The sequence below is a fragment of the Manis pentadactyla genome, chromosome 12 (assembly GCF_030020395.1).
Source record: "Manis pentadactyla isolate mManPen7 chromosome 12, mManPen7.hap1, whole genome shotgun sequence".
Lineage (NCBI taxonomy): Eukaryota > Metazoa > Chordata > Mammalia > Pholidota > Manidae > Manis > Manis pentadactyla.
The window spans coordinates 35,476,789-35,491,820 of NC_080030.1; positions in this window are offsets into that span (position 1 = coordinate 35,476,789).

Here is a 15,032-nt window from a genome sequence, read left to right on the forward strand (position 1 = left end):
GTCATATTATCGTTTGTTTTATTTATACTGTTATTAAGAACCAACACTCAAAGACACAATTGAAGTCTCCCTGGCCTTCAGGTCCTGTCCCCTGTCCCCTCCCTTCCTTCCTGAGGTTTGCCCCAGGCCCTTTCTTCAGAAGGTACGTCCAACATGAAGGCTCAGGACCACTGGTAGAGAATCCTGGGGTCCCACCTCCCAGAGCACGAGGCGGCAGGAGGGCAAAGGGAGATAGGCTTCAGGTGGGTGCAACCTCTTGGCCCTGGAGCTAGCAGAGGAGGGGAGTGGAAGGAAGACCACAGTGCGGCCCCCAAAGGCATAGGACCTCTCTTCCCTGGTGTAACTATTAAGAAATTATTATCCATCTAATCCATGTTTTAATCCTTTTAATCCCTAGGTATTAAACAGACAATATGTAGTACTCAGAGTGCTTTGAAAGTTGCATAAATGGTACCCAACTCTTCCATCACTTCTCTTTTTCACTCCACATTATATTTTTGAGACCTTGATATATAAGAATCTTGCTCACTTATTCTGCTGCACATCATTCTGTTCAATGGCTGTAATTCATTCATTCCCCTATTGACAGGCATTTATTTTTTACTTTTCACAATTATAGATAATGCTACAACGAACCTATCGGCACATCCCCCTGTGCATCTGTGCAGGAGTCTAAGATAAATGCCTAGAAATAGACCAGCGCAACAATAGCATGTACAGATTTTGAGCTTTGCCAGACATTGACAAACTGCTTTGGAGGGGCGGCCCCAATTTGCACCCTACTGGCAGCGTATGAGATTATCCCTGTCGACGCCAACATTTGGGCTTGTTGGATTCAAGCACGTTCCTGGGTGCTCTGGGTGTGAAATGAAGCCTCATTGTTCTTGTTAACATGTCCCTGATTTAATCAGATTGAACATATTTTACATGTTTATGTATCTCCTCTTAATATGCTCTGCTGTGTTCTCTTTGTTACTTGTTTTTCTTACTGAACTTCTAGGAAGTTATTTGTGTATACTCGTGTAATCTGCTCCTTTGTCAGCTGTATCTGTTCTACATTCTCAGTCTGTGACTTCGCTTTTAACTTTGTTTATGGTGTCTCAGTGACTACAAAAAGTTTAAATTCAGATGTAAAGAAAATGTATCAAATTTCTTCAAAGCTCCTGTTTTTTGCATCTTGCTAAAAAGAAATCCTACATGAGTATGTTTCTGGGCTCTTCATTCTGTTCTACTGTTCTATTTGTCCATCTCCATGCCTATTTTTCCCTGTTAATTGTGAGTGCCCTCCGTATGCATTCTTTACTTGATTAAGTTCCATAGAAATTCAGTTGAGATTTTGGTATAAAATTGTGCATGCATTTTATTTCTCCCATTACTTTGTACGTTTTTGAGAGAAATGTCAAATCACATTCATCTTTCTATCTTAAAGCATTGATATGTATGCTATATCTGCACTGTTTAATAGGGTGGCCATCATCCACATGATGCTATTTAAATTTAAGTTAATTAGAATTAAATACAATGAAAAGTTCGGACCTCCATGAGCCGTGTTTCAGGTGCTCAATAGTCAGTGTCGCTACTGGCTATATATTGGACCATGCAGACCCAGAACATTCCCATCATCACAGAAGTTTTGTGGAACAGGGCTGTACCAGACACAGGGATCGATAAATGATAGTTGAATAGGAACAATAAGAATCAACTGGTCCACAATCTTTAGCTTTTGTAACAATACTGACTTTAGCTCTTTTTGAAAAAGTAATCTAAAATTCTATAGTTGATATTTTCTATTGCCTTTAGAAATAGATAGAGCAGGTATTAAGGTATATTCATCACCTATTGAGCTACCAAAATATGTCATAATGACATTTATGCTGTTCGTTAAGCATGAAAAAGATTAGCTTTTCATGATGTAAGAAGATTTATACTATAATAAATCTCAAAATAAAGTATTTTTAAAAGATCCATTGAGAGAAAACTTGGCAAATGCATTGGTGCCCATGCTCAGGCCTAAGGGAAAACTTAGGGATCATATTTTCTGTTTTGTTTTTTAACAAACAGGTGAGAATATTTGAAACACTTCCCTTCTTACCTTATTTGGCATGGAGAAGCTATTTTTTTACCTTAGTGTGTGACTACAGTGGAAACTACAGAGCTCTGCCGTTGTGATGTGGCCTAACACCGACTTAGATGGACCAATATTCATAATTTCTTTGTCTGGCTGGCTCTCTTGCTGGTTGATTACAATTTGGACTTCCCTAGAGGAACATTTCTGTTTTCTGGGAAAATATTACAGATTCTTTGATCCTTTTGAAGTAGATTCTCTCTCTATCCTTGAAGCATGTAGGACCTTAGGCTTTAAAAACATCTTTGGAGAACATTGTAGCCATGATGAAAAAACACTGAGTAGGCCTGAAATATTCCAAAGTTGAATTTTGACAAGGTAGAAAGACTTAGTGATGCCTAAGAGACCCCTACAGTTCCTGGCTACTCTCCTAATGTGTGTGACAGCAAGTGCCCCCAACTTCCAACACCTGTAGCTTTGTGCTGTTACAGCAAGCACAAGGTGAAGTGTACTCTGCGACTCTTGGAGACCCGTTCATCACAAATGGTTTAGAGCAGGAATGGCAAGTGGGTTTCTTCTTATGTCTCACCCCATTATTTGGCAGGAGCTATCTAGAGCACAGTGCTGAGGATACCTTTGAGGTTGAGTGGAAAACAGGCCCCACCTGATTAGAGATGTCGGGTGGGGGGTGGTCAGCACCATGAATGCAAAAAAGTTGTCATCCCTGTATTGGTCAGGGCAGCCGGGAAAGTGCCAAATTTCCCTAATACTCCCTATGAGTCTCCAAAACACTTAAAACATCTACTACTTTGGGGATTTCTGAAGGTCTCAGAGCAGAGGCCACCATGCTAGTCACATGATACAGTGTTGCCTAGAGGTTTCTGCAGAGGGACCTCATTATGACTGTAACTCTCAGTGAGATGCCGCCAGTGGCTTGGTGCTGGTCCACCTGGCAGAGAACTGGAGAGAGACCCAGTGTTTGTGAATCTCAGTGCCATTGCATGTGAGTCACGTTAACGACCCTTCAAACAGGAGAGGCAGTCTCCGGAAAGTTGCAGGCATCAATTAATACTTGAGCCACCCCTCCATCCCATTTAAAAACTGACTTCATTCCTGGCCTCCAGGCTTTATTAACATCTGTGACCAGTCTCTACTCCCAACTCTGCTGTGTCTCCTGTCCTCCTGTTCCTCAGAGCTGCATGAATGGGGCATACATGGGGAAACTGAGGCTTGGAAAGGTTAACATCATTTGTCCAAATGTTACCCAGAATTAAGGGCCTTATGGGGAACACAGGCCATTTCTGGCATTGCCCATGCCTGGACGGGTCTCCTTACGCCCCCCGGTGGTGTTGCCCTTGGGTTTTCTGTGGTGTTTTTTCCATGACTTTCCTGTGAGTAGGCAGCATTATTTCTTTTTGCTTTAGATTTAGGTCTGTTTTTGTCTTGTTTGTTTGTTTTTAATAAAACCATCGAATACATCTTAGAATGATCTCTGTATCTTTTGACATGTGGGTGCCATAGGGTTTCTTAATTTAACTAGAAGGAATTGTAGAAGTCATGTAGTCTGATTTCTTTATTTTGCAATCAAGTAACTTAGGGCCAAAGAGATCAACTGACTCAACTAAAACGACTTGACTCAGTTTATAAAAGCGGGACTAGGACCTAGGCCCACACATTTATAAAATGCTGACTCAGATTATTTTTTAAATGTGTCATTTCATGAAATACTATTTTGTCTACACATACAGCATATTCTAGAATTTTTTAAATCTTGGCCTTTTAATGTCAAAATTAAAGTAATTTGAATGAATATAAAGCCTACACAGTCTTGATTCAAATAACGTTGTCAGCTAGATTTTTTTATAGTAAAGAATGGGAGATTTTGTTACAAAAAAAAAAAGATTTCTCACATTTGTCACACTGGAAAGATGGAATGATCTAATCATTCCAAAGCACAATATTTGTTTAGGGGAAATAAAGACAACTGGTCAAATCTGAGTAAGTTTGCTACCTGAGTTAATGGTATCATGCCGATAGGTTTCCTGGTTTTGACAACGGGCCATGGCTGTGTAAGATATGATTATCAGGGAAAGCAGGGAAGGCACACAGAAACTCTCCCGTACTATTTTTGCAACTTCATGTGAGTCTTAAAAGTATTTCCAAATAAAAATTGTTTTTAAAAAATACATTGATACATTGCTATGACAACCAGTCCTGAAAAAGTTGCACCAAAAATGACTGCACCATTGGGCTCTTCCTTTCAAGGACATGACAGTCCCTGCACTCCAAACCCAGCCCCACCTCCCTGGCCCTGCTCCATCCGCGGTCTCAGAGAAGCACAGTGGCTCTTGGAACCAGCTGCGGAATGCAGGTGGCTGAAGGGACCTCCGCAGGCTGGCCCGAGGATGGCGGCATCCTCCTTACCCTGCGGGAATGCCCTTGAGTACCAAGACCCAGTTTACAGTATACAGCCAGGACTCCACCTTCCCATTGCCCGTGCACTTTGTACACTGGGACTGCCGGTGTGCATGCTGTCTTGGTGTGACCTTGGGTTTAGCAGAGAGGATAAGTGAAAGTGATCCCTGAGCTATGGATTTCTTCTACTTCCAAATCATCATTCATCTTTAGATGGGCAAAGAAAGTTTTACCAATAGGTGATCAATCATATTTTCCCAAAGTCCAAGTCAGATAAGAAGGCTGCACCAACTTAAGAAATAAAAAGGTTTTGTGTTTCTTCTATTTTTTTTACTGTTTTAGTCATTGGTGTTATTTAGTGATCTTACTGGAAAAGACTTGCTGTCTTGACCTACGCACACACAGGGTATGGGGCCTTGTGTGCACATCCCTAATGCACCTATAGACACACCAAAGCAGTTTGTATTGGATAACCTGGCTCCCCTGGGCATCACAAATGCAGCCACTTTGAGATGACTGTGTGACTTAGCAGCTTTCCATCCCCTCCACTCCCACAGGAAGTCCTACCCCTGGCTAGGTTCTCAAAAGCAAGCATTTCTGGGAATCCCCAGGGGCTGTGTGACGTGTCCCTCACATGCCATTTGGATGGTGTTCTCACTCCTCCTCCTTGTATCTTCCAGGCATCTCTGTGACAATGTGAGCAGGGGGTGGGGGGATCCCCGTGTGCTCTGTGGGATCTCCTCACGGGCTCTCAAGTCAGAGTACACAGGGAAGAGTGTGGATGGGAAAAATCTCACTTGACAGTCTTCTCAGTGGTCCAGAACTAGAGCGGATCGTGGTTTCTCTGGGCAGGGACCACATGAAGTGATGGGCACAGATTAAGGGATCATCTTGCTTGAAACTATAAAATGAGAACATTGTGTGTACATACGGGACGCTTGTGAATGCCGGGGAAGAGCAGGTCATAACTTCTAGTTCACATTCACAGGGGCCTCTGCTCATTGAGTGGGTGGTTGGGGGGCACTGAGTGGGGCTTCCCTACAAGGCTCAGCCCTCAGTTTCCATTGTTTCCACTTTCAGTTTATCCTTCAGGTCTACATGTGTTTGACCCCCAAATACAGTCAGGGTTCAGGCTCATTTTCATAAGTCTCCTGGGCTATAAAATCAGGGGGCATACTGGGGCATTTGTCCCCAAATATTCTGTCTACATGCCCAAAGCACATAAATGATGGTGCCCACCTATCTGGCCAGCCAGTCCACACCTGAATCTCAGCTTCAGACCAGCCCAAACTCCCCGTCACCTGCTAACACTGGCCTATCCACTGGGTCTTCCATAAACCACCACCCCATCCCATCATCTAACCCCTCCAAAGGTAAGCCCACCTTCCCAGTACCTACCCCAAACCCACGCCAGTTCCTACTTTTACATTTACACTGAATCCTTCTCTCATATCTGAAATGCTCTCTCTTATGACTGTCTTCTGTCTACATCACATCTAATATATATATATTTGTCCATATCCACTTATACCCACATTCATATCTATACCCATGTTTTTTCTAACAACGCAGCAAGGCGGCTCAGTGGTCAGCTTCTGGCAGCTGCTGTGGAATTGCACCTCTGTCATTTATTTGCTGTGTATCTTAGACACATCATTTACCCTTATTGAGTCTCAGTTTCATCATTAGTAAATTAAGGACAAGTACCAGTATTAAACTCGTAGGATTGTAGGGGAAATAAGCGAAACACTGTAAGTTGATTGCATAGTACTGGACAAAAGGAAGGGTTCAATCAATGTTGACTATTTTTCATAAATTTCCATTTCTAAGTTGCATCATCCCTCTTTCCTCCACCATGCCTCTTTACTAAACTCATTTCTCTTAATCCCTCCTAAGAATTTATGCCTGTATTATACCACTTAATGCTCAATAACATAGCACTTACCAGGAGGTACCCCTCCCTAATTGTGCCTTTGAGTTATTATTACCTTCTTAATCTTACTGACAACTAGGACCACATTATATATTTCTCTTGAGTGTATTTCCCACTGTAATGCTGGACATTTCACGAGATATTCTACAAATAATCCATCGGCTCTCCATGTTATTTTTAAGGGAAACTCAATAACTGATTTGGTTAACAGTCTAGAATACTCCTATTTTCTGAACCTCTTTTGCTTTCAATGTTTTCATCTAACAATACCTTCCCCTGTACACAAGTGGGAAAAATAAATTAGGTCCTCTGTGGTGTTCAGAAGCCATTCATTCCTGTTCACCCAAGAGGAAGAGAGCCATGATCTCACATTACCAAAATGGGCCCAGACGCCTGACGCAGTTGCTAATTATTGTTCCACTGACGTTTTCTGATGTGCTTTTGCTCTGCCTGTCATGAGCTGGTGATGCCAAAAAAACAAGTCTACAAAGGAAGGAAACTTGGCAGGCACCGGGCCGTTTATGCCTTATTGCCTCGCAGGTGTAATATAGACACAATTTAAAATGTCTTCAGTTTGTGTTGTTGGCAGACATTTGTTTGATGTAGTGCATTTCACATGCCAGATGCAATGATAGACAAATGGATTTTTTTTAAATCTTTCCACTTAGTGATTTTATGACTGTGAAATCCCCGTTAGAGAACATCAAGCAACATTTTAGTCTGAAGTGATCAGTGTAAAGCTCATTCAGAAGCAAAATGACGCAAATACCCCAGGAAAACATAATTCCAAGTGTGACTTTTCAGATGGCAAGTCTCTTCTTCATGGTATTAATTAATCCAAACAGGAAATTTGGCTTGGAAAAAAAAGGTGAAATTGAGCTTTTAAATACCAGTTCTGCAATAGGATTTGAGGTATTATTTGTTCAAGAAAAGCAATACTAATGAATGTGAGCCCCAGAGACTTCCAGATGTTGTATGAATGAACTGCTGGGTGGGCTCCCCACTCACTGCAATGCCTTGAACTTCCCTTAGTGGGTAGTCCAAAGTGTTACGATATTGAAGAAAGATCATTTTACACTATACAAACTCGCCTGTAGAAATCAGCTGGACAGGTGGATATTTTTAAATAATGAAATGCTTTTTAACTTTTAGAAAAGAAGTATAGATTTTAGTTTAGGATGTATGTATACATACACTGTAAATTTCTGAAATCTCAAATTTAAAAACATGAAATACTCAGGTTTGACGCTTGCCATCTAGCACATTAGAAAACTACTTGCCTTTCCTTAGGGAGCCTGGAGTACAGTCCTAAAGGAGGCAAAATTTGACTTTCACCTACTTATATTTCAAATAAGAAATCAAAATAATAACTTTATATATAATTTCATTTAATCCTTAAGCAAGTAGGAGAAACAAAAATTGTTGTACAACAAAAAGATGTAAATCTCTCATAAGATAAATGGAATCTTTCAAGCAGGCATAGATTTTCTTAATTGAGGAAAAATCCTTAATTTCTAAAATGTCATAAATTCAAAATATATTGCTTTTTGGGAAACAAATATCCTGAAAACTGTCATATGTTATTTTGTTTTCAGAAAATGGCATCGAAAGTCCCTGCATAGGGACCAAATAAGAATGGAGTGTGATATGTTACTACAATAACCCCACTGTGTTAGGAAATTGAAAGGCTATCATAGGCAGGCTTTAAGAGATAGAAAAGCTTCAAAGTATGACTTGAAGGAAAAAAAAGTTTGAATTAAGTTTGTAGTGACTTGGCAACCAAACTAAACTTATTTACTGTGAAACATCTCAGAGTCCTTCAGGTGTGCTGCACACCTGCAAGAGGAGAGCGTGGTCTGCACCGCTTCCTAAATTGACTTTGACCTTGGAGACTTTCTCTTACAGATCATCTTAAGGAACCAGTCTTTCCTGGAGGCGTATTTTGGGAAACATAAATCCATGAGGTCTGTGATGGGATCATGGGGGTAAATGAGAGGTATGTGGCTGGACAATGATGATATGACTTGGTGACTTGATGGCTGGTTAGAGAACTGAAAACATTCCTTTGAAAGATGAGCTTGCTTAACTGAGGACAGATCCTTTAAGGACATGAGACTAGAGGCAAGGTGGCCCAAGGGAAAGAAAGTGGCAGTCCCTCTAGGAGTGACCGTGGGGACAAAAGATCATCAGATGTGATGGCTGCTAGGGAGGTATTGGGGCAGCACTGGTGGCGGGGGGAGGTGGAATCTAGAGTGACCCACAGGTCTCTGACCCGGGGCGTGGATGGGGTGCCAGTCAAGAGGATAAAAGAAGCGGCAGACTGGGAGAAAAGAGATCAGTTTTAGACATGTTGAACTTGAAGCACCAAGGGACATCCAGATGGAGTGTGACTGGCACTTTATTGGGTAGATGAGAAAGCCATCTATCTGGGCAGCAGGTGAGAGTTTTGGAAATCGCTTGCCTGTATCTTCAGTGTCTTTTTTCATTAGAATTTGAGCATGCTTAGTTCTCTCTACCCAAAGAAGCGAGAAAAGGGTGGGACATAGGAAGGTAGAGAGGGAAAGAGAATGAAAAGAAAGACATGAAAGGCGCGAGAAGGAAGAAAGCCCACCTTCCCCAACCCCCACACCCCACTCCAGGGTGCCCGGCCCTCCCCCACTGGGCCGCCCCTCCTCTCCCGCCCCCTCCCCACGACTGCAGTTTTGCTCTTCCGCGTGTACGCACAACTCCACTAAAACTATCGGGACAGATCATGAAAGGCCCCTTCGCTAAATCCAGTTGATGAGACTCAGACCTTTGACCGCCTGGCCACCTTTGGGTCAGTGAGCACATCTTCCCTTCTGGGGCACTTTCTTCCCTTGGCCTCTGTGAGGTGCCAGAGCCCCTCTCGGCCCTGCTGGTGGGCTCTTCCCTTCTGCGCATGCCCTCCACAAGGGAATTCCACAGATTCTGCCCAAATATTCTCCTTATTTTACCATCGCTCCTAGGGTAACCTCAGTTACCCCAGAGCCCGGGTTACCAATACTAGAGCCATTGGGGTTGCAGTAGGCGGATGTGCCCCAAACAAGTACTGCCCCCAAGCTCATGGACGCTGGTCTGTCTCATTCACTCAAGGAGCAAGTCAGTCTCACCTCGTGTCCCACACGTTGCTCTCCCCCTTGACTCCGGTCCTGCCGCCCTCTCGCCCTTCTCCCCTACCTCATTTTGGTAGGCAGAAGTTTTAGTTATATATCTGTTTCACTTCCTCAGCTCTTACCTCTTTGGTGGAATAGAATTAGAAAGTCCCAGACATTTTCACACACTTCATTTTCACTTAAGCAGTTATGCTATTTTTTTCATTTTGGTATCATTAACGTACAATTACATGAGCAACAGTATGGTTACTAGACTCCCCCCATTATCAAGTCCCCACCACACACCCCATTACAGTCACTGTCCATCAGTGTAGTAAGATGCTAGAGTCACTACTTGTCTTCTCTGTGTTGCACAGCCTTCCCCTTGCCCCCCACCACATTATGTGTGCTTATTGTAATGCCCCTTTTCCCCCTTATCCCTCCCTTCCCACCCATCTTCCCCAGTCCCTTTCCCTTTGGTAACTGTTAGTCCATTCGTTATGCTATTTTTAAAGAGAAAACCCAGACTTGGAAAGAGTTAACTCATACAAAACATAGCAAGGACAGAACCCAAGTCCAAGTCTGTCAGACTCTGGAACTGATGGTTTTCCCACCTGGTAACACTACTTTTTTCCCTTTCAAACAGACTGAAGTTCAGGTAACAAACAAACTGTTGGCAAGAGAGAGTTGGGATTCAGCCCCAGCATTCTAAGCCTAAACCCAGGGCTCTAAGTCCTTCCTGGATTACTCTGTTCTTTATCTTCATCAGCATTAATAAAGAATTTCCCAAGTTTCCGGCTCTACATTTGCCAGTTAATTGACATTTGCCGGGGAGGGACTTGGGCAGAAGCCCAGGAATGCCGTAGATCACTGCTGACATCATCCACATTACTTCTAGCTCCTGCGTCTGTCATAGAAAAGGCTCTCCTTGTTGCTCTAAATGATACATGGCTACTGCCTGCATTCTGAGTCAGTATGTTCAAGAATATAGAAAATACAACTTCCACCCCAAAAAGTGGTGCATGGCAGACAGCCCCTGGCATTTCTGAGTACAGGCTCCTGGAATTTTAGTCTCTGATAAGAACAGCTACATGGTCCCCAAAGAATTAAGGTTACCTCCCTAAATCCATCTTTGAAATGAATTCTAAATTAAGTGAGGAGAGAGGGAGAGAAAACTGGATGGGACCTGATGGAAATGACTCCTCTATCATCTACTCTTTAATAAGCAAATCTAAAAGACCTCCCACCTCCAAAAATAACCAGGGTTTTCCGGGTATCTCGAAAGCCCGTGAAATCTGGCAACATGCTTTGCTACTTGCTACAGATATTAATGCTATTGTGCCATCTCGAATGAAGTCAGGAGCCATTGTCTATCACCAGCAGAGCTATTTTTGTATAAAAAGCATCCCAGGGATTTAACCACTGATTTCATCAGTCTTTAAATTCCTCTGTTATTCTGTCCTCACAGATTTTTGACGCAAGCCCAGGCTTGGCACGGATGCCACTTGGTGCCGCCAACGGTGGCTTTATGGAATGTGAGCCTTCAGGCATAAGTACAACCAGGGGCTCTAGGACACTGGAAACCACCCAGGAACTCTTGAGCCCATTACAAGTTGTCCTTTTCGGGAGCAGGCACAGGATACCCAGAACGGGGAAGGGACAGAGGGGCCGACTCCACGGCTGTACTGCTCCTCAGTCCTTCTTCCTCAACTTCTACTCTGAAAATACACTTGACTGTTGGATTATTTTATTCTCCCAAAATTTAATTAAAATAATGCAGCACATGAAAAAATGTCAGCTGATACAGAAGGAAATATGGGAAAGCCACAATCTCTCCTATGACCCTGGGCATCCCTGGGGCCACTTTCCAGAGTTGACCATTTTTTAATGATTTCAGTCACACTGAAAGTTACTGCTGTAACAGGGAACTATGAGCCTATGCTTCTATTTCTTGTTAAGCAATTCTTGGTAGTGTCTGTTGACTCCCTTCTACAAAAGATAAGCATTGCTTTCCCATAATCCTCTAAGCATTTTGTGACTAGAGAATAACTTTTAGTTCTTCCCTACTAAAAGAGAGTTATTAATCTCACTCTCTTGTTCTAGAAACTTGGGCAGTGTCTCAACTCCACCACAAAAGAACATTGACATCCCTCCATTTCTGAGCTTCCATGTTCCTTACCTCCCCCAGTGATAAGTGATAAGATAAATGAAAGTGACAAGACCTCCAGTGTCGACAATGAAATGGACAATAATGAACAAATCTCCCCGAGTCTCAGGTGCCCCCTCACGTGTCCACTGACATCCGAGTCTCAGAGGTCTGCTGGTGTTTGAAGGTGATTAGGACTCTCTCATCCCACCTTCTGTTACTGCTGTTTCACTGTTGGCTTTTATATTAGTCTGCTTAGAGGCATGGTCACAAATTTAAACATCAGAAAAATGTAGCCATCTCCTGAACAGAACCACAAGTCAGAGAAAGGAAAATAGTGGAGAGTGTAGGCTAGGGTGTAAGGAAGATCCAGTTCCTGTAACTGTGTGTATCCGTTTCCTGTGGCTGCTGTAACAAATTACCACAAAAAGTGTTGCCCAAAACAGCAGAAATGTATTGTTACTTTGGAGATCAGATCAAGGGGAGAATGCATTTCTTACTTCTTCCATTTTCTGGTGGCTGCAGGCGTTCCTCGGCCGTGGCTGCATCACTGCATTCTCTGCTTCTGCCTTCCCATGCCCTCTGCTTCTCTCCCTGTATGTCCGTCTCTCCTCCATGTGTCTCTTCTAAGGACACTTGTCTTTGGATTTAGGTCCCACCCAGATAAGCCAGGATGATCACATCTTGACTTCCCTATCTTAATTAAATCTCCAAAGACCCTTTGTCCAAATAAGGTCACATGCACAGCTTCCAGAGGTTAGGATATGGACATGTCTTTTTTGGGGGGCCCCCATTCAACCCACTACATTGTAGCTGGAAAAAAAATGTGTTTTGATATAAAAATTAAGGGAGAGTCCCTTTCTCTTTGTCCTCTAAAAATAGGACAGGAAAGAAAGCAAACATCTGGAGGCTCTCACCCAAACCAGGATGAGAAATTGTATACACGTTCTCCCTTTCCAGCCCCATGAAGACTAATAAATTATTTTCTCCTGTGATCCTTTCCAAGTTCCATGTAGGTCTGCATTTCTCATTCCTCACTGGGAATATAATTCCCAAAATACCCTGAGAAAGCTTATTTTTGTGGTATTGCCAACCTGCTGGGAGGAAGGTTCATTAAGAATTCCATGATTGGAAATTCCTAGCCCCCTGTGCTGCATCTACCAGTAGGATGACGCTGACTTTCAGTTAAGGATACCGGTTTTTATATCACTTATTGTGATATAAAAAAACCTTATTAAAGTGCACTTACAGGCCTATTGTACATGGAGATGTCCCAAGGATAGACAGGAATGCTTGACCTGAACTTTTGTTTTCCTTTTTCTCTTGCTGTTTGTTTGCTTTGAACCAGATGGTAAAAAGACGGCAGTTTCAGCCATGAGAACAGAACTGGATCCCAAGGTGGTGCTGTCGTGCCCCCAGAGGATTGTTGTGTTTTTTTCCTATTGCTGCAGTACAGAAATATAGTGACTTGAAGCAAGACCCATTTATTAGGTCACAGTGTCACTGGGCCTCAGCTGGGTTCTCTGTTCAGGGTCTCACAAAGTGGAAGTCAAGAAGCTGGCCAACCTGGACTCCTATCTGGAGAGTCCATTTCCTGGCTCATTCAGGTCACTGGCCAAATTCAGTTCCACAAGATTGGGGAACAGAGGTCCTCCTTTCCTTGTTGCTTATCAGCCAAGAGTTGTTCTCAGCTTTCCTTGGCTTGCGGCCCCCTCCACCTTCAAAGCCAGAAATTGTGTGTTGAGTCTTTCTCCTGCATGGATCCTCTCTTCCCCTTCTGCCCTCTTCTTTTGCTTTTAAAGGAGTACAATGCACCCACCCTGATAATGCAGGATAATCTTATCTAAAAGTCAAGTGATTGGTAACCTTAAGGGCACCTGCCAAGTCCTTTCACAGCAGCATCTAGATGTGTGTTTGATTGAATAGCCAGGGGAGGGGGAAGCCTGGGGGGAGAGCTTTAGAATTCACGGCCATAGCAACTCTGGACCTGAAAACCTCACAGAGTCCTAGCAGTGACCTTCCAGTCCCATCCCAGTGACTGGGTTTTTTTTCTTCTTTGTTCCCATTGTTGTTTGGCTGCAAGTAATTAAAATCAAGTATAAATAATATAATTGTTGGCTACAAGTCGCAAATTATTACTGGTGATAAGTAATAAAACCAACTCAGAGGTTGCTGGCTCCAAGTAATAGATTATTTTTGTTTCTAAAAATAGAAATTTGCTTTAATTAGCTGGAGTTGAACCAGGACTTTATTAGAAGAAATAGGAGTACCTCTGGGAGTCCAAGGGCAGGTGAAACACCGTGGCGACACACAAGACCGGAAGTGGGTACTGTGAAGCCTGGGACTGGACACTGTGAAGCCTGGGACTGGACACTGTAGAGCCTGGGACTGGACACTGTGAAGTCTGGGACTGGACACTGTAGAGCCTGGGACTGGATGCTGTGAAGCCTGGGACTGGACGCTGTGAAGCCTGGGACTGGACACTGAGAAGCCTGGGACTGGACACTGTAGAGCCTGGGACTGGACACTGTGAAGCCTGGGACTGGACACTGAGAAGCCTGGGACTGGACACTGTAGAGCCTGGGACTGGACACTGTAGAGCCTGGGACTGGACACTGTGAAGCCTGGGACTGGACGCTGTGAAGCCTGGGACTGGACACTGTGGAACCTGGGACTGGACACTGAGAAGCCTGGGACTGGACACTGTAGAGCCTGGGACTGGATGCTGTGAAGCCTGGGACTGGATGCTGTAGAGCCTGGGACTGGACGCTGTGAAGCCTGGGACTGGATGCTGTAGAGCCTGGGACTGGACGCTGTAGAGCCTGGGACTGGATGCTGTGAAGCCTGGGACTGGATGCTGTAGAGCCTGGGACTGGACACTGTAGAGCCTGGGACTGGACACTGTGGAGCCTGGGACTGAACACTGTAGAGCCTGGACTGGACACTATAAGCCATCAGCAAGCAAAGAATTTACTCATTCTGTCTCTCTCTTACTGGAAGATGTAGAGTTTCTGCTGATCGTTGGATGTCAACTCATCTTTCTCTCACTTTCCGTAGATCTGCTTGGTTCTCTTCTTTACACATGGCAAAAGTATTCGCCTAATCTATAAGGCCTACCAGAGAATAAGTCCAGGAAAGTCGGAATGTCCTGAGTTCTCATTTCAAATTCACAGAACAGAGTATCTGTGAAGCTTTAATCAGGTATCTACATCTGGCCTGATTAGTGGGCAGGGCATATAACTTGTTCCACAAGGCTGCAGCAGCTGCCTGCCCTCAGACGGGCTACAGGCAGGGTGCTCGCCCTCTAGGATAGATGGACTTGGATAAAGCCCCTATCATGCCTGGTTTTCTATGAAATAC